We start from the raw sequence: 25,953 nt of genomic DNA on the forward strand, positions 1-25,953 counted from the left end.
GAGAAAATACTTTAAGCAACAGGAAAAAAATTAAATATTCAGCAGATAATTTGATCTATAAGAAATGTATAATATAATGAAAGACCAATCATAAGCAACCTAAAAGTTGAACTGTTTGACTCCTGTATGGGAAAATGTCATGATTCCTGTATGGGAAAATTATGCCCATAGGAATGGCATAATTACCTAGATATTTTGAAGGGGTGAGCATGGATGAAAGACTTAAAGTTGAGGTGAATGTAATATGATGAGTTAATATATTAGGGGAATAGATCAGGAAGAGTTAGTGTGGCTTGGTTATCTCATATGGAGGAATAATGAGTGAAGGAACTGCCATGTAAAAGGGGAGGGTGGAGGGCTGTTAGTACTTGAACCCTACTTTCATCAGACTTCGGATAATTAGAATATTAATTAGAACATTAAATTCTTTCTTAATGTACAAAGAGAAGTAAAGGGGGTTGGAATAAAGGAGGGCCTGGGGAAGAGAGTCCATATCAAGAGGTAATAGTGAAAGGTGAGGGGATAGGGAGGGACTCAGCACAAGACTGGGGAAGGGGTTTTAGAATAGAAATCATGTCATGAAATAGGAAGGCTCAGTTGTGGAGATAAGGAAAGGATTTTTTTGAATGATGTATAGAATAAGAATTAAAAGGCAAGGGGGGAGGAACAAAGAAGGGACCTTTCAAAAGGGGGGCCAATTTGTAACTAGGCAGACAAATTAAAAGGATAAGGGAAGATTTGGGGGCAGGAGTATGAATTGGAGAAGTTTTGATTAAAGGGATCCAACCTCTGAGGAGGCATATGGCAGAAAGAAAGGAAGAGGAGGACAAATAGTGAGGAGGAACAGAGAATATGGAAATACACAGTTATGACATTGAATATAATGGAATGTATTCACCCATCAGAAGTAACAGATAGCCAAAAGGATAAAAAAACAGGATCTGACAATGTTGTTGTTGTTGTTGTTTTACAAGAAACACGCTGAAAATGAGAAAAACACATAGAGTGAATGTAAAGGGCTGTAATAGAGTATACTATGCCTCAGTTGGTCCAGAGAAGGTAAATGTTATAGTTATGATCTCTGATAGAGTTGGGGCTAAAATAGATATAACTGGAAGGAATGAACAGGGTTATTTTGTTCACTGTTATTTTGGGGGAGGAGGGTACTAAGGATAATGAAATATTATTAATATTGGGCCTTTATGTACAAATTGTTTTATCATCCAGATTTTTAAAGGAAAAACTAAATGAGATACAGATGGTAATAAATGGCAAAATAATAATAGTGGGATATTTTAAATTTCCCCTCTTCAGAATCAGACAAACCTAACAAAAAAATAAATGAGAGAATTTAAGGAGAAGAATAGAACCTAGAAAAGTTGAATATACTAGATATCTTCCAAGTCCCCACACACTTGCATAAGATTAGTAGTAGATCTAAGCCAAAGCATACTCATAATCCAAACATAGTTTTTGGTGGGACAAAAATGCTTTAGAAAGTATACATATTCTGGAAAAGTCTTACTTTAACACTGGGTACAATCAAATTAGAAATACTTGGTTTGGGAAAGAGTATGGTCCTGGAAATAGACTATATCTGCTGCCTAAGAACCAATGTAGCAAAATGTGGTCCTGGTAATATATGTTAACTGGAAACAAAATGGGTTAAAGTGATCAAATATTACATTGTTAGAGAAACTATGAATTATTTAAGAAAAAAAGATAGAAATATCTATTGAATTGTAGAGCAGTTCGTGCTCATTTTCCTAGGGATTCCATTACTAGGTTTAGGTCCTAGGGATGTTATTGAGAGGGTAATAAACTGTGTGTATATAAAAATATTAATGGAAACTTTGTTTGTAATGACAAAATAACTAGAAATAACAAATACAATGAATGGCAGAAATGGCTGAATAGGTTGTTAACTATGAAAATAATGGATGGTATTACTATAAAGATGAAAAATATTATAAATATAAAGAAAATAAAGGAAATGTATGAGATGAAAAGATAAGGGAATAAGAACAGTATATAGTGTGATTTCATTTTTAAAAAAGTTGTAAAATCAAGAGAAAAAATCATCCAACTTAATAAAATGCAGAGCAAATTCAAAAGCAGAGGATATTTATATTAGCACACATATATAATTTACATATTTTTTAAAAATATAAATAATGTGGAGTTTGTCATTTGGCACATAATTGTTAATGGATTATTTTAGTTCAATGATTTTTGTTGGTGGTGATGATAAAAGACAATCAAAAAAGATTAAAGATCATCATGATCTTAAGAATCTATTTTTGTAAAAAACACCATGTGAATTTGGGAATGTGGCAAAATTAGGCCATTTGAAAAAAATAATTAAATGTGTTTGCAAATTGAAAAGTAAGGTAACTCTAGTAAAAATTGATAACTAGATCATGTTCATTTAAAAATTTAACTATGGGGATAATTTTTAAACAATACACAGAGTTGGTCACAAGAACTTAAATAATTTTGATTACATAAAATTGATAATCCTTTAGACTTTTAGAATCAAAACAAGTAGGATAATAAGAAAAGTTCAATTGGGGGAAAATTTACAAATCAAATATCTCTATTAAGGGTTTTAAAGTATATATATGTAACTAATAGAAATACATAAGCCATCCTTCAAAGTATAAATGATGATGAATGGGTATGAACAAATGGTCTTCAAAGAGCAATTGAAAACTATTAATAACCTTATGAAAGATTGGTCCAAATTAAAAATAAGGAAATATAAGTTAAAATTATTTGAGTTCCTCATGCATGCTACATCATTTCACATGGTGTCTAGCACATAGTAGGAGCTTAATAATTGCTTGTTGACTTGATACATAGCAAACTAGGAAGTGAAAACAAAAGATGAGAACAATCCATCTTATATGGTCTGAGAGCGGCAGGCACGATATTGCCTTGGCGAAACACTTAAAATTGGCCCAACCATTCTGAAAAGCAGCTTGAAATCATGATAAGAAAATGTCTAATAGATCAATGCACTTTAGCCCAGAGACTTATTCCACTACTTGGCATATACCTTTAGGAAGTCAAAGACAGGGAAAAACAGATATGATATACACTAAAATATTTATTTCAATATTTTTTGTTGAGACAAAAATTGGAAACAAATTAGATGCCCAGGGACTATGGAATGGTTAAGCAATTTTTGGTCACCAAATGTGTTTGAATATTATTGTGCCTTAATAACCTATATACATGAATAATACAGGTCAACATGAAATGATTTTTATGAATCTATAGAATGATAAATATTAATACTGAAAAAGAAAGCTGCATAATTACAAAAATTACATTTGATTCTAAGTAAATATGAAAATGCACACTCTGCTTTCTTTCTGTGAAGAGGTTAGGGGAAAATGCATGTTGAATAATGAATACTCAAATTGTTTCGATTTGCTAAACTGCTTTCCTTCATTTAAAAACCATCTTTGTTGAAAGGATTAGCTGTCTGGGTGGAGAGTGGAGATGGATTATATCGGGAAATGAAGATTATATGAAATAAACTGTCAATAAAAATAACTCGTGAATATGTGATAAATATATAAAGTTCTAATTTGAATTCTTTTGAACTACATGTGTATGGTAAAGGATGGGTCCCTGAAATGGTGTGACAGTAAACAAAGCAAGCATAAGGACCTTCAAAATATACTGAGGTAGACTATTTCATCAAAGTAGTATAACTATGGGCTTACAGCTTAGATCAAAACAACAACAGTTTCCTATAATGCAATCAAATGATCAAGAATGGAGCCTTCATAAATGCAATTTCTGTCAGTTCCTCTCATGTGCATCAGAGTTTAATTATCTCAGTCAGACTTAAGCTGGAGCCAGTTCTACCTGGTTCTTCTTCAGAGCTGATTGTTAAATATTCAGAATGTGCATTTATATTTCAAAAATCAGCAAATATTATAAAACATGTTTTGACTTATTGTTTTGTTGATTGCCCAAATTTAAGAAAATGATAAAGGAAATATTAAAAATACAGATTAAACTTAAAACCATATGGAATACAGTCTTTTCCCCAGAGTACCAACTGTTGTACATTTACCAGCACAGCCCTAAGTAAAGGTAATGGGAAAAATGAGTCCAAAAAGATTAGTGGACGACCTCACCTCATGCAAAACAGTACTGTCAGAATGAGAACATTATATCTGCTTTTATTGACTCTGGGGGCAACAAAAGAGAAAGGCAAGTCTACATATCAATCTGATTATAATACCTTTATCAATATAATTCTATATTTCTCAATATCTATGTCTATCAATATATGTAAAAGTATATACATACATGTGACAAAGTGTGCATATGTGTATAAACATGCAAATATAATATTTATAAAGTTTAAAGTATTACTTTCATAAAATAGCACACAGTTATTTCACTTTCTAGGAAAGGACGATCACAGCTGGTAGTGCCAGCCCCCTGATATACTCAAAATTAAAATAAAACAGGTGGAGATCTAATTAATATTGATGGCTATTGGGAGACCACTACAAGAATTCTTATGTTTTCTTTGGCTTTTGAATCCTTTGATTAGTGTGAACTGTCAAAAGAATATAAGTTTTCTATGGGGGTGTGGAGGAAATGCCTTACTGCATGAGAGTTTATTATGTAACCTTCTTATCCCTAGATACTTTCCTAGAACCAATTACATAATATGAAAAGTTCACCTTTATACATAGAAGTACAAACATATGATACATTCTGTTTTTCTTCTAGCAAAGTCATTTCCATTCTATTTACAATTATCAGGATGGGGGCATGATTTTTTTTGGTATGTCTTAATAAAGGGAAAAATGTGCCTTCTTAGTTGATTATGGCTGTGCTTTTATATATTGTAATATTCCATGGCAGATTTAACTTGCTGGTGGATTATTTTTAATCTTTAACTGGAATACACATACAGGAATGAGTTAACATTCACAGTGTTCAAAAAATTAAATGTTGATAAAAATGAGACGGTGTAAATATGGTAAAAATCACTTTAATATTGTGTGAAGAAAAGCTATAACAGGTAAAGCCTTCCATATGCTCTGCAGAGTTAAGCAAATGAATTTTAATATGCACAGTACACATACATGCTCATCGCACCTTTTGAACATGCTTCCACATGCTTCAACACATGTGCAGGTATGCATGTGTATAGGTGACTGTATATTTATACCTGTACACATGCATGTGTGTATAACTGTGTACTTGCACTTATAAATAGGTGTATTGTGTATATGTTCCTGTGTGTATATAAAGATGCAAGATTATATGTGGAACTCTGTGTGTGTGTGTGTGTGTGTGTGTGTGTGATCTCACCTGTTAAGCACCAGGTATATTCCTAGGTGCTTAGTCCACTTTTTCTTCTAGCATTTGAAATCACTTTATCTTTCTGAATGTTAGACAATACTTTAAACCAGGAGTTATAAGCAGTTTGCCATCTCTATATACAAAACAAAGCTCTCAAAGCAATATAATCAAAGGACACTGATATCTCTGTATCCAGAGATGCATGTTTTCCACAAGACCCATATATTTAATATTATTTTCCTTCAGCTAGCAAGAAATGCTTGCCTTTCCTAAGCACATACCACTTCGTTATCATGTGTGGAATCAGGGAGGTAGAATAATGAAGCTACTTATAATAACCACGATCGTGCATAAGTTTGCCTTTATGGAGGCTAAGGCAGACCCCCATTAAAATTGTGCACAAGTAATCCTCGAAGGAGCTGTAAAAGGAACTGGCCAATGTTATCCCATCCTTGGTCCACGGTGTATGCTCTGTTTATTAGCAAACTATGTGGAAAGACTGAGTGAGCTTGGTTCTGAAAGTGCCAAATGACACAGAACAGAGAGATGTTGTTATTCTGAAACTGTTTCCATTCTGCTAGCCATGTGGTGAAAAAAAGCAATCTTTGGATTGGTTACTGAGCCTGAACTGAGTGAGCATTCAAAATGCACTAACAGTTCAATCCCCTATCTCTCTCCCTTCTTGCCTGACTGCCTTGGAGGGCAGAGGCAAGAATTTCTGTAACTCTCCAGATTGGAAGAGAAAAATAAAGCCAATCTATTTTCCCCGCCTGGGATCATATTATGCCACGAGCAAATTGTCCCCACTGCCTTTTGTGAAGGAATATTAGCAATTAAATGGACTAGTTTGAAGTTTTGTGATCTTAAAAAGATTGAAAGAGTGAGCTACCACAGATTGAGAGAAAGGTATTCATGCCAAAAATTGCAGTCAAAACCAGTAAGTAATGAAGCCTTTAGTAATTTGCTTGACTAAAAAAGCAGAGAACTGAAGACAGCAAAAATGGTGTAATTAATCCATTAGTATTGTTAACTTTGTAGAGATGATAATCGTATAACTGCTGTTTTAACGTTGAGCCCACTCTCCCCAGGGACCAGGTGGTATAAAGTATGTTTGTAGGTCTGGGGAGTGAAGAGTTGAATAGGAAGAAAGGATAGCATGTGTTTATACTTCTATTCTTTCCATATCTTTTAGTAGATACCCCCTTACAAAAGATAACATATTATAATTGGTATATTTTGGGGGAGATACTATCACAAGATGGATATTAGAGGGAACATAGTAGAATGGAGACTTGAGCTAATAGCATTAAAAGTTTACTGCCAAACTTCAGAGGTACCACCCCTAGGACACTGCAAAGGAGATGCAGCCTTAATTTGGGACCTTACCTTTCCAGTGGGAATAGGCATTAGGATAAGACTCCTAGACCTTATTAGCATTATTGGAACAACTGAGATTCATTTTAATTTTTCTTGAATCATCAAATGGTACACTAATACTTCCATTCATTGCTAACACTTTTCTTTTTGTTAATGTATCTAATGAAACAAGATTTTCATAACTTTAAAATTATGATTTCCTTTCACTTTTCAAAATTGTTAAGTGCTTCCAGTTTTATGACATGTGAATTTCCATGTAATATTTTTTCAATATCTCTTTAAAGAGTTAATTATTAATAAATAATTATTCGAATTAGATGTGGAAAAGAAAAATAAGAAAATAATATTTTATAAGTGAATGAATATTTGTAATCATCTATAAAGGTGACAGTATCTTTTAATTTATTGATAAGTGAAAAACATTTCAAATGTCATTTTGGCTCACTGTATCATCACAGGGATCAACCATGCATGTTTTGAAGGCATCATACATTTTGTAAGAAATTTGACCAGAGAAGAAAGTACTATTGTTTTAGAAATTCTGTATATAGAGTTGGAACCTGATGAAAAAGAAGTAATCAAAAAGCATCAGAGACTTCTAGAAATGGAAGTCCATGATCATAACTCCTAGCAAGGTAGATAACTTTAGGCTAAGAAACAAACAAACAAAAACATGCTTAAATATAGGGAGAATAGTGAGAACAAATCAATTATAGTGTAAGATTGAGATGAATCAATCAATGAACATTTTATTAAATGTCTAAGAGGTTCCAAGAAATGTGATATGCTTTGAGAGTACAAGAAGAGATGAAAGACAGTCCCTGTCTTCAAAGAAGTTAACATCAAATAGGAGAGACAACATGCAAATAAATGTAAACAAATAAATCTATGTATGGTATGAATAGGAAATAATTAGCAAAAGGAATGCATTAGATTTAAAAGGGACTAGGAAAAATTAACTATAGAATGTAGAACTTTAGTCAGGACTTCATGGAAATGAAGAAGGTCAGTAGTTAGAGGAGAGATGGAGAAGAGTGTTTCAGGCATGGAGACAAAGAAAATCCCAAAGACAAAAAATGGTGTGTCTTGCTCCTGGAAAAGCCGGGAAGTCAGTGTCATTGGAATGAAGGGGGAGCAGGTTGGGAAGGTAGGAGGGACATAATTTACAAAGGGCTTTGAAAGTGTATTTTGCCTTAGATAAAGGAGGCAATAAGGAAGCACTGAAGTTTATATTAAATAGGGGGTTAAATGATAAGACTTATGCTTTAGGAAAATCACCTTATTGGTCATGTAGAGAATGGGTTCAAGTAGGGAGAGAAAAGTAGGCACACCCACTAGCAAACTATTGCAATAGGCCAGGGAATGAGAGGAAGAGCCATATAATATAGATATTACAAAGCTGAGAATAGTAGGCAATGGAAATTAATTCAATATGGACAATGAGATAGTAAGAATTTCAAGAAGACTCTTAAGTTTTGAGTCTAAGACACTAGGAGGATGACCTTGCCCTCCTATATGAAGAAAAGAAGGAGAAAGGGAGGGTCTAGGGTGAAAGATAAGGAGTTCCATTTTTACTCTTTTGAATTTGAGATTTCTGCTGAACATCTAATTTAAGATTCTGAAAGGCAGTTGAAGATGACAGAGTTTTGGTGGTCAGCAGAAAGTTTGGAATAGGACAGGTAGATTTGAGAATCAATAGAATAGATATGGCAATTAAATCCACGGAAGATAATCTCATTACCTAGTAACAGTCTAGAGGAAGAAGAAGGTCCAGCACAGAACCTTGAATAATATCTACAGTTAGAGATAATTATTTAGAAGATAATTCAAAAAAGGATTTGGTCAAACGGATAGAAAGACAAACTTGAGAGAATAGTGTCCCAAAATCCTAGACAGAAGAGATTAAGTATCAAGGAGATGGTGAACCATTGAAACAAAGGCTGCAGAGAAATCTGTAAGAATGAGGAGTGAGAAAAGGTCATTAAATTTGATTACTGAAAAACCATTAGTACCTTCAGATATAACCATTTCAGTTAAGTTTGGAAGTCATATTATAAGCAGTTTAGAAGAGATTAAGAGAATCAAGTGACATAAAGCCTTCCTGGATCTCCTCAGCTATCCTTTCCCCAACCATAGATAAAATTTTGATTAACCTCTTCTCTACCACTATTGAATCATAACTTATGTTATTGTTATTTGCAAATTTGTTTTATCTCCTTTTTAGTCTGTACCCCATGAAGATATGATTATGTCTTCTTTCATATTTGCTCCCTTTGAACATTAAAGAAATTTACTAAATTATGAATGCAATTACATAAATGTGATAGTGTAAAAGTAATTTGGTTCCTGGAACTTGTTGTTATTTTTATTTTACAAAATATGTTACTCTTCCCATCCAACTATATATGAGGGACAACTACTTTGTTAGTTCAGTCATTTTTTTGTTAAATTTTCCCAACATTATTACATATTTAGAAAGTATACTTTTTCTTGATATATAAGGGTAGATGATACAGAAATGATCTATAGACCCTGTATGCATGTGTGGGTATGGGTGTTTTACATGTATATTGCTTCATTTATAGTTATTTTTTGGGGGAGGTTTTAGAGAGTTCAGTGTAAACTGATATAATAAATTTCTCCCATTTTATGTAATTCTTTATTATGTCCAGAGATTCCCCAGTAATCTTAAATGAAATAGCCTAGCCCTGTGGTGCTATTAAGGTAAGAATAACTTATAGAGTAAGCTCTCCAGGATACATGTAAAATCAATCATTTTTACTACTATGATCGGGAAAAATTCCCATTAGAAAGTACGGCATGCTTACAAGAATCTTGAGAATTACATATACTTCTTCTGCTCCAAAACATGCAGTATCTTAAATTGCTCAGGTATATCTAGTAGATTTGAAACATTCAGGTTTATATGGTTATCCATGTGTTCTTTTCATCCATTGTTCAGAATCTAAACATATTAATTATAGATTCTATTTGTTGCAGAAATACTCACATATGCAATTGTGCTTATTTGAAGTAAGAGCATTTAAGGAATCTTTGATTACTTAGAAACAAGATTTATAGAAGCTAGGTACATATAACATCAGTATCCAAGTAGAAAGTAAGCAAGTGAGCAATGCAATTTAAGAAATTAATAGTCTACATATAAATCCTAAGTATAATAATAATAAAATAACAGCCTCTTGAATTTATGTAGTTGCTAACAGGTTACAAAGTATTTTCACTTACATTAGTATGAATTATGATTCATTTCATCTTTACTATTATGTAGAAGATCCAAGAAATCTTTAAAAAATCTTATCTTCTGTCTTAGAATCAATATCATATACTGGTTCCAAGGCAGAAGAGTGGTAAGGTCCACACAAAGAAAACCAAGTGACTTTCCTGGGGTCACACAGTTAGAATGAACCTGAGGTCAGATCTGAACCAAGAACCTCATCCACAAGGTAGATCCCCCCATTTTAAGGAGTTTCAAACTTATTTTATAGACTAGAAAATAAGGATTTAGAGAAGTTAAGTAATTTCCTGAAACAGTACTTGAATTTGAGTCTCTTTTAAGTTAGGGTCCTATAGTACTATATATACTTGGGCTAAATATAATGATAGGATTGGTTAGAAGATCAAGTTTAAATAAACAATTGATTTTTAATGTTTAATTGATTCCAGATAGACTCAAGTTAGCTCTCCCATCCCCAACATGCTATTCCTTCCTTTCTATTGATTGTCATGGTACTTCTTGCCCTTTTCTGCCAATATACTTATTAATGGACATAATCTCATTTTCTGCTAAAAAAGAATTAAAATTTGTTTCTATTTCTCTCTCAGCAGCTATTAGGACACAATAGATGCACAATAAATATTTGTTGAATGAATTGGTATTGTTAATTCTCAGAATATCCTTTTTAGGTAGGTTGTATGTAGTCTATTGAATAACATATTGACATAACAATTATCCAGAAATGAATTTGAAGTGGGACACCTGAGAAAATCATTTAAATTGTGTTAGTTATTCTGTTTTTCAAATGAGTATATCATGTTTGTCTTACATAGTATTATATATTATAGTGTAAAGTGAAACAATCAATAATAAGCCTTTTGAAAATAAAAGAACTACACACATGTGATCAAGTTTCCTCTCAAAAGACAATTTGAGCTATGTCACTGTATATTAGGTTGAAGCTCCTGAGTCAATAATTATGCAAAGCTGCTAGATTTGTGCAGAGATGGACATATTATCCAATAAGAGAAAAAATTGTCTGGTCACATTCTATCTTAGCCAGATCACTTTTGAAGTATTATTTTCATTGCTGGATTCTGTATGTGTGTATATATATATATATATATATATATATATATATATATATATATATATATATATATATGTATATACATATATATATATATATATATATGTATATACATATATATATAATGGATATTGACAGAGTTCACAGGGAAATAAGTGGAGTGAGTGGTAAAGGGAATATCAACCCTGCCATATGAGGCTCACTTGAAGGAACTGGGGACATTTAGCCTGGACAGAAAAAAGCTCTGAAAGCTGGTATCTTATCTAAGAATCATTATCCTATTTGACTTTATTCTATTCTTGTTCTACTACACTCTGGAGGCAAGAACTAAGACCAGTGGACAGATGTTAGAGATAGATTTTGACTCAGTGTAAGGGAAAGCTTCCTAATAATGAGAACTATCCAAAGGTGAACTGTCAGTTATAGTACTTGCCTTCCCTGGAAGTCTTTCAAGCAATGGATTAGATAACCATCTTTCAAGAATGTTGCAAGAGAGATATTTCTTTCAGATATGGGATAAACCAGATAGCTTTTGAGGTCTTCATCAACCTTGAAAGTATATGTTGTTGTAATTGCAGAAATGAATGATAGATACAGGTCAACTAGATGATATAGTGGATAGAACACTGAACCTGGTCAGAAAGACCTGAATTCATATCCAGCTTCACTTACTAGGTGTGTGATCATGGGTACTCATGTAACCTCTATTTGCTTACAGCTAAGTTGCTCAGTCAGTGGAGAGATAAGTATGGATTTAGAAAGACCTGAGTTCAAATACAGTCTTGGCCACTTGATAGCTGTAGAAACCCAGGGAAGTCACTTGGCCTTTGTTTGCCTAATCCCCTAGAAAAGAAAAGAAAAAAAAACACTCCGGTATCTTTGTCAAGAAAATCTAATACAGCATCAAGAAGGTCATGAAAAATCTCAACTACAAAAGCCTTCTCAGGACTTTTGTGAGGATTACATGAGATAATGTTTCCAAAGCACTCAGCATAATGCTGGCCATATAGTAGATGCTATATAAATGCTTATTCCCTTCCCTTCCCTGTAAAGATTCAGGATATTTTTCTTGAATATAACTTTTTAATTATTTTGGTGGAAAATTTTGATATTTAAGAATACTCAAAAATACTCAAAAAACCTAGTTGTGACTGAAAAAAACTGAAGGTAAAGTTTTGAATCTTAGTATTCAGTTAATAAGAGATAGCAAGTCAATTTCTAGTATTAAAGAATGGATTTAGAAAGTATGTTAAATCTTTCCCTAACCAAAATTTACTTGGATACTTAAAGCCAATGAATCCTAAGCTCTAGAAGGTCCTACAAAACTACATGAGATTAGAATAAAGACCAGGCTGTAATGTATGGAATTTGTCATCTAGAAACCAGCCCAGATAAATTCAACAAAAATATCAGTTCACTACATGTGTACCATAAAACTGTAAGTAAGGAGTTACATACCCATTGAACTACCAAAAAATTCTTTACAGAATTAGAAAAAAAACATAACAAAGTTCATTTGGAAGAACAAAAAGTCAAGGATATCCAGGGAAATCATGAAAAAAAAATGCAAAGGAAGGAGGACTTGCAGTCCCAGCTCTCAAACTATATTATAAAGCAGTGTTTATCCAAACAATTTGGTACTGGCTAAGAGACAGAAAAGAGAATCAGTGGAATAGACTTGGGGTAAATGACTTCAGCATGACAGTCTATGATAAACCCAAAGATCCCAGTTTTGGGCACCAAAACCTACTTTTTTATAAAAACTGCTGGGTAAATCAGAAGACAGTATGGGAGAGATTAAGTTGGATCAAAATCTTATACCCTAAAACAAGAAAAACTCAGGATGGGTGAATGACCTGTATATAAAGAAGGAAACTATAAGCAAATTAGGTGAACACAGAATAGTACACTTGTCATATCTTCAGGAAAGGAAAGACTTTAAAACCAAGAAAGAGCTAGAAAAAAATCACAAAATGTAAAATCAGTAACTTTGATTACATCAAATTTAAAAGTTTTTGTACAAAGAAAATTAATGCATCCAAAATTAGTAGGGAAGCAACAAATTGGGAAACAACCTTCATTACAAAAACTCTGACAAAGGTCTAATTACTCAAATTTATAAAGAGCTAAACCAGTTGTACAAAAAATCAAGCCATTTTCCAATTGATGCCCATGGGCAAGGGACATGAATAGGCAATTTTCAGTTAAAGAAATCAAAACTATTATTAAGCACATGAAAAATTGCTCTAAATCTCTTAAAAATGCAAATCAAAACAACTCTGAGGTGTCACCTCACACCTAGCAAATTGGCCAACATGACATCAAAGGAAAGTAATGAATGTTGGGAAAGTAATGAACATTGGAGGGGATGTGGCAAAGTTGGGACATTAAATCATTGCTGGTGGAGTTGTGAATTGATCCAACCATTCTGGAGGGCAATTTGGAACTATGCCCAAAGGGTGCTAAAACACTGTCTGCCCTTTGATCCAGCCATAGCACTGCTGGATTTGTACCCCAAAGAGATCATAAGTAAAAAGACTTGTACAAGAATATTCATAGCTGCACTCTTTGTGGTGGCAAAAAATTGGAAAACAAGGAGATGCCCATCAATTGGGGAATGGCTAAGCAAATTGTGGTATATGTTGGTGATGGAATACTATTGTGCTAAAAGGAATAATAAAGTGGAGGAATTCCATGGAGACTGGAACAACCTCCAGGAAGTGATGAAGAGTGAGAGGAGCAGAACCAGGAAAACATTGTACACAGAGACTGATACACTGTGGTACAATCGAATGTAATGGACTTCTCCACTAGTGGCAATGCAGTGATCCTGAACAACTTGGAGAAAGTGTTCTTTCTATAAGAAAGAACCCTCTCCACATCCAGAAGAAACACTGTGGGACTAAAAACACCAAAGAAAAACAACTTCTTGAATACATGGGTCGAAGGGATATGGTTGAGTATATAGACTCTAAATTAACATCCTAGTGCAAACAACAACATGGAAATAGGTTCTGATCAAGGACACAAGTAATACCCAATGAAATTGCTGTTTGCCCCAGGAAGGGAGGGGGGAAGGGAGGGATTGAAATAATGTGATTATTTTAACCAAGGAATAATGTTCTAAACTGACTAAATAAACTTATTCAAATGGAAAAAAATTTATAAAAAAATAAAAATCCTACAAGCCTGAATCTATTAACTCTAAAAAAACAACCAAACAAACAAACAAAAAAGACCTCTAAATAAGGGTACATGAATAAGAGAAAAGGAGGAGGATTTGAACATCTGACAATGAGGGATGTATCATGTATGCCAGGACACAGAATAAAAATTAATTAAATAACAAATTTTCTGAAATAATAACTAATCTATGCTATTCTGCTAAATATTTAGAACATAAAACTACAGATGTGAATTAGGAAAACTTTTTAGTTCCTCCTTTCTTTCTCTTTTTTTTCTTTCTATCCCCTTTTTTATTTTCCTTCCCTAGGGATTAATTTATCAAATACAATGGGTTAAATGATGATTTCTATGCACAAGGCTCTCAGATCTACATATGAGATATCTTCAGCTTGTAAACCTCAAAATTCCTTAGACTTATAAATGTTGGAATTTTCACCATTGGGATATTTCATACTTGGAAAATTTCTTACTGATAGTCTATTGGAATGGGAACCCCATTGGCATGGGAGGTTCCTTCTCTTCCCTTCTTCAGATTACTTTAGGACAGAAACCTTTTGCTGAACAATGGAAAGGACTTTGACCTATGCTTAAGCATAGAACAGGAATTTCTTTGAATCATGATTGATTTTAGAATTGATACAATGGAGATACTTGGAATAAATCTCCACCCTATTCAGTCCTAACAGGATTGAGTAAGGGCTGCAGCCTAGATCAAAGATTTAATCATTTGAAAATATGACCTTCAACAGACATGTGCAAAAGCCAGAAACCTCTGGGCGGTCCTGGGTTAAGCTAGAGCCTCCATTGGCACAGGGAAATTGATGAACAGTGATTGGTAGATGGGAGAACTGAGAGGAGGAAGTTGGATGGTTTCCTTAAAGATAGGAGGGTCTGGAGACTTGAGGGTGGTTGAGGAGTTTGGTCGGGGTGATTGCGGTGGACTCCGAGAAGCTTGCTCTGAAGGAAGCTGAAGGTGGGGGCCTCTGAGACTGTTTCTCCATTTTGGTCACGTGAGTGATAGGGACTGATCTCTTTTCTTTGCCCCAGCTATCTAAGGGCTTGAGCCTTTTGGCCCAGCCTAAACAGAAGGGGTATTTAAGCCCTATTCCCTTCTCTCCCTTTTTCTTTCTCTCTATCTCTAATTCCTTTCTTGCTTCTATTGTAATTAAACTCCAAAAAAGGCTGAAGGCTGACTTGAGTTTTTCATTTAGGAATTACATAGCTGAATTCCTTGGCGACCTTAAATTAATATATATATCAGTCTTTTAAAGTGATTCCCTTGTAACAAGCTGTATATCTCCTACAACATCAAACTCAGCTTGCCCAAAATATTTTTTCATTTTTGCTGTCCTCATTACTCTAATCCCATGTTTCCTCCAGATTTCTCTATTAGCTGATGGCAACACTATCTAGTTACATTGAGATTAAATTAATATGTGTGAAGGTTTTTTTTTTGCTAATCTTACACAATATATAAATATTCCTTGCTCTTGCCTTTGTTATCCAATTACAGCCCTATATTAGGGCTGTCTTGAACAAACCTAACATGCAAATGTCCCTTCTATGCTAACTTTGATGTACAGAATATGCTAGGAAAGATTTTGTGGCCATTCTAATCCTGCCCTTCAACTACCTTTGAATTTGATTTGATACATACACATATGTGCTTTGTTGGATAATACTATAATTTCAATGAAATGAGGTATTTAGTGCCATGAAAGCCCCTCTCTATTACCAGCTCTGCGTTTTAAATTTGGATAATTTGTTTAGTACACTAAAAAGTGAAGTGACTTACCCAGAGGCACATGAACAGTTTCTATTTTAAGTAGGACTTGAACGCAGGTCATAGTGACTCAGAGGCAGGCTCCCTGTCTATTAAATCATGCTTATTTGTATAAATACAGGCAAAATTTTATGCTAGGTTTTAGGGCAGTGACTACAAATTACGAATGTTTGGAGATAGATGATAATTGACATGATAAATACATATATATGTATGTGTGTGTGTTTCAGTTGTTTTCAGTTTTGTTTGACTCATCATAACACCTAATGTTTTTTGTTGAGATACTGGAGTGGTTTGCCATTTCCACCTCCAGCTCATTTTATAGATGAGGAAACTGAGGCCAACAGTATAAAGTGTCTTGCCCAGGGTCACCCAGCTAGTTAAGTATCTGAGGACAACTTTGACCTCAGGAAAATGAGTCTTCCTGACTCCAGGCCCTGTGTTCTACCCACTTCACCACATAGAAGCCCTAAATGTAAAAGACTAAACAAAATCTTCAAGTGCTATAAAACATGCAATATCATAGCTATTACTTAACCATGTCAACATATAGTGAGTCATACATGCCATACTGAGATAATACACATTTTGTTACATTTCTTTTAATAACAAGGTAAATTCGAAGCAATGTTTATAATGAATACTAAAAGTTTGTGACAGTAATATAGAATTTTATTCATGACAACACAATGACTGACTGAATCTATGTATTCTAATTTTGTATTTAAAAGAATTACAAAAATGTCTTATTAATTCTCTACATAAAATATAAAGTATAAATGCAGCCTAACACTGAAATAATGATTAATATCTTTAGAATTTGGCAAAATACTTAAACTTTTGATGTTTATCCAACAAAATTTTGTCTAAAATTTCAAGTCAGCTTCTAGTCTCATAGGTCCTCATGAGGCATAAAAGGAGATAAGTGACTCATATTCAAGGTTATTTTTTCAGCAAAGTACATTTAGCCAAGTGATAATGTTTTAGAACTACCCACACTTCCTGCCCTATAATTGCTCAGGACTACAAGATATAAGAATAAAATTTTATTTTCTTATAGAAAAGTATCCCTAAGATGCAAGAATACCTATATTCTAGTTTGAGGGTTAAATTAAAAAAAATTTTTTTTGCTTAAAATCATTGTGACACATAGAGGGAATTCTATTGAGTATATTTTCAAAGATATGGTCTTGGTACTTATCTGTTAGAATCTATTGGGTGGTATTGATTAATTTTAAATTATCTTAAACTAATATAAATTGTGGTGTGCCAGAGTTGGCCTGAGTTATTCAGAAAGAATAAGGTTACCAAAGGTTACATAATAATCCTACAATGCTAGATTACAGTGAAAGAGGAGGCAGAAACTACCATTTACAGGCACAAAAATGGCACATATGGCAGCAAACCTTTCATGCCAAACTAACCACAGTTTATTTCTGATGTCTGCTGTCCTCATTATATTGTCATGTATCTTTGAACATCTCTGATAACATGTTAATGCTTATTATTTGGCTCTTCTTTTCACTGTGGTGTCATTCCCTTTAGCAAATCCCAAGTTAGCTGGTTATACTTCACATTTGCTAAATTGTGACCAGATCAGAAACTCCATTTTTGTTTAATCATACATATCATAGAGAGTGAACTTCTCCTGGAGATAAGATTGTCATATTACCTTTTAAGAGTGTGAAGGACTTAAATAAATTTCATAGTGATACTTTAATATATCTATGATTTTCAATTGTGTATACTCCTTCTACCAATACAGATCACAGACTCTCCATTTTTTATGAGTTGACATGACTACAAAATTCATTACCTAATGTCCAGCTTCATGGTGATGAGCTTTTCAGCACTTGGTTAGACTGGTCCTTTCATGAGAGAAGTAGAGTCTATCTTTGGTTCTGTATTCAAAGACTTTCTAGACTGGCAAATACTGCCAAAGTTTATGATTTTCTGGTTGGCATATGTCCAATGAGAGCTTAGAGCAAAAGTTAGGAGAGAAATTTATGCATTGTACATAAGATTATGTAGCAAATTAAAAAATAAATAAATCATCAGATCTCCTGGGGATGGAGCCATGATTGCAGAGTAGTTCAGAGCAGCATGAGAATCCTATCCAAGCAGCCAAAATTAAAATATCACCTCAAAACAAATACTGGAGTGAAAGAACCAGCAAGGAGATTGAGTGAAAAAACTTTCAGAAAAGAAAAACCCAAAAGGTAAGCAAAGGATAAATGGGGCATGGTGGTGAGAGGAAAATAATAAATGTTAGAGGGGATGTGGCAAAATCGGGACACGAATGCATTGCTGGTGGAGTTGTAAATTAATCCATCCATTCTGGAAGGCAATTTTGAATTATGTGTAAAAGCCTTTAAAAGAATGCATATCCTTTGATCCAGGCACACCACAGTTGCGTTTGTACTCCAAAGAAATAATAGAGAAAAATGCTTGTACAAAAGTATTTATTTGCCACTACACTCTTTGTGGTGGCAAAAAATTTGAAAATGAGGGAATGTCCCTCCATTGGGGAATGGCTAAACAAATCGTGGTATCTTATTGTGATGGAATACTATTGTGCTATAAGTATTGATGATCTGGAGGCTTCCCATATGAACTGGGAGAATCTCAGTGAACTTATGCAGAATGAAATGAGCAGAACCAGAAGAACATTGTACACAGAAAAATAGAACATTATTGAAAAATCCAATGTAATGGGCCTTGCTACCAGTAGCAATGCAACAAGCCAGGATACTCTTGAAGGACTTATATAAAAGAATGCTATCCACATTGAGAGAAAGAACTATAGGAGTAGAAATACAAAAGCAAAACACATGCCATCACTTATCACATTTATATATTTATATGTGATTTGGGGTTTAGGCTTTTAAAAAATCTCTCTATAACAAAAATGAATAATATTTAAATAGATATCAAGTGACAACATTTTTACAACCCAGTGGAATTGCTTGTCGGCTCTGGGTGAGGAAGGGAAGAAGGGAGGTAAAAAATGAATCATGTAAACATGGAAAAATATTAAAAAAAAAACAAAAAGTTGAGAGAAAAAAGGACAACGGAAAGGGGAGGTAATTGATGAGAGGAGGAAGTAGGGGGGTAACAAAAAAGCAAATACTGTTGAGAAGGAACAGAGTGAAAGGGAATACAGCAAGATCTAAAGGATATGATGGAGGGTAATACACAGTTAGTAATCATGACACTATATGTAAATGGGATGAACTCACCCATAAAACAGAAGTGGATAGCAGAGTGGATTAAAAACCAGAACCTACTATATATTGCTTACAAGAAATACATTTCAGGTAGGGTGACACATAGTTTCAAGGTAAATGCCTGGAGCAGAATTTATTATTTGTCATCTAAAGTAAAAAAAAAGCAGGACTAGCCATCATGATACCAGACAAAACTAAAATAGATATTGATCTGATTAAAAGAGATAAGGAAGGAAATTACATTTTGCTAAATTGTGCTATAAACAATGAGAGGGTATTTGGGTAGGTAAATCAGTGAGAAATTGTATCTTCTTTATGGTATCTGTTTGTTATTGCTGAAGAAGTTGGCTGCCGGCTGCGATGGAGGTTAGGCCTTTGTAACAGGCTTTAGCCTAACAAAAAATGGTTGATGGTAACCAATTCTGGGAGACAGCTTTACAAACAAAACCTCTATTTAATAAGGTTTAGGAAAGGTAGGGATAGATAAAACAGTAGAGGATAGGGTCCCTAATTCTAAGGGGATACTAACTAATACCAATCCCCAAAACCAAGACCCCTGACAGGGTTACTTTTATCCAGAGTCCCAGGCTTACTTTAAACTCCTTAAAACTATCACTAACACCCCAAAAATCTACACTAAATACTCTATGCTAATTATTATCCTTTATACATATTAAGTTATTATCTCCTTTGTTTCTGTCAGCTCACTTTTTCAACTTTCTGGGCCTATTCAAGTTTCTGGGCTTTGGTAAGCCTCAGAGCCTACCTCCACTCTGAAGCCACAAAGATAATAAATAGCTTCCCTTTCCTTCTTATCTTCTGGTCTTCTTCACCAACTTAACTTCCAAACTCCACACAACTGCCAGTACAATATATCCATGCCTTACTTACCAAAATATTCTCAACATTACTAAACATTTATATACCAAATGGTATAGCATCTAGATTAGTGAAAAATTAAAGGAGATCAAGGAGGAAATAGATAGTAAGACCATTCTAGTAGAGGATCTCAACCTTCCCCTTTTAGAACTAGATAAATTAAACCAAAAAATAAATAAAAAAGAAGTAAGAGAAGTGGATGAAATGCTAGAAAAATTAGAGTTAACAGATATTTGGAGAAAATGGAACAGGACTAAAAAAGAATATACCTTCTTCTCAGTAGTACACGGTACATATAGAAAGAATGGCCATGTACTAGGGAAGAGAAATATTGCAAACAAATGCATCAAAGCAGAAATAATAAATAGAACTTGTCCAGATTATAAAGTGATAAAAAATTACATTTAACAGGGGTCCATGGAAAAGCAAAATTAAAATTAATTGGAAACTAAATAATATAATTGTTCAAAAGACTGGTGAGTCAAAAAACAAATCATAGAAACAAATGATGCCTTCATTAAAGAGAATGACAATGAGGAGACAACATATCAAAACATATGGGATACATCCAAAGCAGTACTCGGGGAAAATTCCTATCTCTGAATGCCTATAGAAACAAAAACAAGAGGGAAATCAATGAATTGGTCTTGCAACTGAAAAAAAAATTAGAAAAAGAACAAAATTAAAATATGCAGATAAAAACTAAATTGGAAATCTTAAAAATTAATGGAGAAATTAATCAAATTGAAAGTAAAAGAACTATTGAACTAAAAATAATATTAGGTTCTGGTACTTTGAAAAAAAACAAATAAAATAAAGTACTAGTTAATCTCATAAAAAAGAAAAGAAAAAATTAACAGCATAAAAGATGAAAAGGGTGATCTCATCTCTAATGAAGAGGAAATTAACATAATTACTAAGGAACTATTTTGCCAAATTATATGTCAATAAATATGACAATCTAGGTGAAATGGGTAAATAGTTTCAAAATTATAAATTGCCTAGATTAACAAAAGAAGAAATAGAATATATAAATAATCCCATCTCAGAAAAAGAAATTGAAAAAGCTATCAAAGAACTTCCTAAGAAAAAATCCCCAGGGTCAGATGAATTTGCAAGTGAATTCTAGCAAACATTTAAAGAACAATTAATCTCAATATTATACAAATTATTTGACAAAATAAGCAAAGGATTGTTAAAAAATTCTTTTTATGACAGAAATATAGTATTGATTCCAAAGCCAGGCATACCACAGAGAAAGAAAACTACAGACCAATCTCCTTAATAAACATAAATGCAAAAATATTAAATAAAATACTAGCAAAGAGGCTACAGCAAGTTATCACTATGATTATTTACTATAACTGGGTGGGATTTATACCAGGAATGCAAAAATGGTTTAATATGAGGAAAACAATCCACATCATTGACTATATCCATAATCAAACCAACAGAAATCACATGATTATCTCAATAGATGCAGAAAAAACTTTGACAAAATACAACACTCATTACTATTGAAAACACTAGAAAATATAGAAATAGAAAGGACATTCCTCAAAATAATAAACAAGTATATATTTAAAACCATCAGCAAGTATTCAATGGGGACAAGTTGGAAGCCTTCCCAATAAGATCAGGGGTGAAACAAGAATGCCCATCATCACCACTTTTATTTAATATTGTACTTGAAAAGCTAGTGCTAGTATTTAGGGAAGAAAAAGAAATTGAAGGGTTTAAAGTAGGCAATGAAGAAATGAAACTATCACTCTGTGCAGATAATATGATAGTATACTTAAAGAATCCCAGAAAATCAACTAAAAGGTAGTGGAAATAATAAACGACTTTAGAAAAGTTGCAGGATACAAGCTAAACCCACATAAATCATCAGCATTTCTATATATTTCCATCAACATTTAGCAGCAGGAGTTAGAAAGAGAAACTCCACTTAAAATCACTCTGGACAATGTAAAATATTTAGGAATCTATTTGACAAAACAAACACAGGAATTATATGAACACAACTACAAAACATGTTTTGCACAATTAAAACTATATCTAAATAATTGGGAAAACATTAATTGCTCATAGCTAGGATGAGCTAATATAACAAAAATGATAATCCTACCCAAATTAATCTACTTATTCAGTGACATACAGATTATACCACCAAAAAACCTTTTTTTATAGAATTAGAAAAGAATTATTACAAGTTGATCTGGAAGAAAAAAAGACCAAGAATATGGAGGGAAATAATTTTTAAAATGTGAAAGATGGGGGCCTAGCAGTAACAGATCTAAACTGTACTATAAAGCAGAGGTCACCAAAGAAATATGCTACTGGCTAAGAGACAGAAGAGTGGATCAATGGAATAGATTTGGAGTCAATGATCTCATCAAGCTAGTATTCAATAAACCCAAACAATCCCAGCTTTTGGGACAAGAACTCACTATTTGACAAAAATTGCTAGGAAAATTGGAAAACAGTATGAGGAAAATTATAAATAAATATGATGAACATAGAATAGTATACCTGTTAGATCTGTGGGAAAGGAAGGAATTTAATTCCAAGCAAGTAATAGAGAACATTACAAAATATAAAATAAATGATTTTGATTGTATCAAATTTTAAAAGATTCTATACAAACAAAACCTATGCAACCAAAATCAGAAGGAAAGCAACAAATTGGGGGAAAAAACTTTATAAGAAAACTCTCTGACAAAGGTTTAATTTCCCAACTATATAAGGAACTAAATCAAATTTTAAAAGTCAAGCTATTCCCTAATTGACAAATGGTCAAGGGACAAGAATAGGTAGTTTTCACATGAAAAAATCTTCTAAATCCTTCCTGATTAGAGAATGGCAAATTAAAACAACTCTGTCATACCACCTCACACCTAGCAGACTGGCCAATATGACAGCAAATGAAAGTTATAAATGGAGGGGATATAGCAAAATTGGGACAATAATACACCACTGGTGGGGTTGTGAATTGGTCCAACCATTCTAGAGGGCAATTTGGAATTATGCCTAAAGGGCTTTAAAAAAACTGCCTACACTTTGATCTAGTTATACCACTGTTGGGTATTGTATCTCAAAGACATAATAGGGAAAAATACTTGTATAAAAATATTTATAGCCCTGTTCTTTGTGGTGACAACATTTTGGAAAATTTTCTACTTTTCTACTAGCAGCAATGCAATGATCCAGGACAATCCAGAGGAACTTATGAGAAAGAATACTATCCACATCCAGAGAAAGAACTGTAGGAGCAAAAACACAGAAGAAAGTCACATGACCAATCACATGGTTCAATAGAGATATGGTTAGGGTTTTTATGTTAAAAGATCACTCTATTGCAAAAATGAATAATATGGAAATAGGTTTTGAAAAATGATACCTGTATAACCCAGTAGAACTGCTTGTCAACTCTGAGAAAGAAGATTGGAAAAGTGGTGGGAAAAATCAAATGATGTTGAATTGAAAAATATTCTAAATAAATTAAAAAAAGAAAACTTCAGATCAGTAAATGAATTATGTTAATTATAAGTATAATTGCAATTATTTCAGATCAATCAAATAATTGCTAAATATCTACTCTATGCTAGATACTGTGATGAGTTCAAATGATAAAAATGTGGGGGCATAAGATAGTTCCTGCTATCAAGGAGATCACAATTTAAAGAGGAATTATTTCAGATTCCACATATAAGGTGTTGTCCTTTTTAGGTAAATCAATGACATTAATAAGACTCTCTTGGAATCTCTAGCTTCATTCTAGGTTCCACTATCTATGTCACTTTCCATATGAGCCCATTCTTAGTTTCTTGAATCATTATGCTCTTTCCTCAAAAAATTATAAGAATGAAATGAGCAGAACCAAGAGAACATTATATATAGCAATAGAAATATTATCTGAAAGACTTGTGTATGTCCACTTCCATAGAAATAAATGGTAAATGGAAATAAGAAAGATATATACATATGTGTATATATATATATATATCTTTTTGTCAAATGATTTTGTTTCAAATGGGAGAAGGGAAGAGGGAGAATATTAACTGAGTATTTTAATATAGCAAACAACAAATTTATATTGTATAAAAAAGAAAAATGTCTTATATAAGCACAAATATAATTGTAAGAAAAAAGTTTTCATATGTGAATATAAACAAAATAACATTTGAATTTCAAAGTATAATCTGAAGTCTAATGAAAATAAATGTTTAAAATTTCCAGGTCATAGTATGGAAGCCTGTGGCCTTTAATATTAATTTAATTTTTACTAATTTAAATAATTTGCATGTTGCAAAATTACTTTTTAATTACTTTCTCTGTACATTTTATTTGTATATCAATATTTATAGTATTTCTTCAGAATAGAATTGAAGTGCTTTGAAAGCCAAGCATATTTCCATTTTTATCTTTAGCAAATGGCATCATAAATTGGGAGTCAGTAAATAAGCTCCAATTGAATTGAATATGTATCAAAGAAAAATGGCAATGAAACCCCAGCATTTTTGAATGAAGCATTTGCCATGGAAAATGAGTCATTACAGTTGGTCAGTCAATAATTATTATACACCTACTATGTGCCAGGTACTGTGCAAAATTCTGTAGATACAAAATAAGGCAAAAGACAGTCCTTGCCCTTAAGGAGCTCATAGTCCAATAGTGGAGATAACATGAAAACAAATATTCACAGACAAGCTCTTTGTAGCATAAATAGGAGATATTCAACAGATGGAAAGCAATAGAATGAAGTAAAATGTAGAGAGGCTTCCTACAGAAAGCAGAAATACACTGGGACTTGAAGGGGGCACGGAAAGCCATTAAGAAGAATTAGTAAGATAGACTATTTTAGGCCTGGGGGACAACCAGAGAAAATGCCTGAAGATAAGAGATGGGATGCATAGCAGAGTATGTGATGACATTTGATCCTGGCATTAGGATACAAAAATTAAAAGACTAGAAAAATGAAGTTTATGAAGGACTTTGAAGTCAGAGGATTTTGTAAGTTGGAAGAACTCTTCTGTGATTCATCCCACATTTTAATCAATCATACAAAGTTCTAGATGCAGGGCACCCAGAGTTTAATAGCAATTAATCAGGCTAAAAGAGGAGGCTATAGGATTGGATACATTATCCAAACCCCTAGCTAGTCACTATCACATATAAATTAGCCTCTTAGTCCTATAGGAGTGAAATGTCCATTTAAATGTCTAGGTAAATGTGACACATATAAATAAATATATATTATGCTAATTAAACCATAAAACTCATTCTATAGTCACGAATTAATTGATGTGCCAAAAGGTCACATTGGTGCTATGAGGCTCAGGGTATCACAATTTAATGACATGATATGATTAATGAGAGATTATGAGATAATGACTTCTACAACTTTATGGTAGAAAGATTCAATTTTTGGATCATCTTCAACATTTTCAATGGTTTAATCATGATTCTTCTGGATTTGTGATACATCATGTGTAACAATTCAATGTCACTTGATCATTTGTTTCTGTTACATCTGACTTTCTGTGACCCTATTTGTATTTTTCTTGGCAAAGTTGCTAGAGTGGTTTGCCATTTCCTTTTTATAGATGAAGAAACCGGGGCAAACAGGGTTAAGAGACTTTCCCACAGTCATTGAGGTTTTAAGTCTTTTTTTTTTTTAATTCACTTTTTTAAGTGTATCTGAACTCGTGTCTTTCCAACTCTAGGTGTGGCACTTTACCCACTGCATCTTCTAGCTGCCTCCATATCACCTGTAGAATACTACTTTTCACAGAATGGGCTTTTATTGCAATGGATGACTTTGGATCCGTGAAAA

The 25,953-nt window shown here is 33.2% G+C and overlaps 1 protein-coding gene across 3 annotated transcripts in view; it reads right to left on the reverse strand.

The window, feature by feature from the left end:
* Window positions 1-25,953, reverse strand: part of CCDC102B (coiled-coil domain containing 102B) — a 772,664-nt gene that overhangs the window by 338,738 nt on the left and 407,973 nt on the right. The window lies entirely within an intron of this gene.

The sequence above is a fragment of the Monodelphis domestica genome, chromosome 3 (assembly GCF_027887165.1).
Source record: "Monodelphis domestica isolate mMonDom1 chromosome 3, mMonDom1.pri, whole genome shotgun sequence".
Classification (NCBI taxonomy): Eukaryota; Metazoa; Chordata; class Mammalia; order Didelphimorphia; family Didelphidae; genus Monodelphis; species Monodelphis domestica.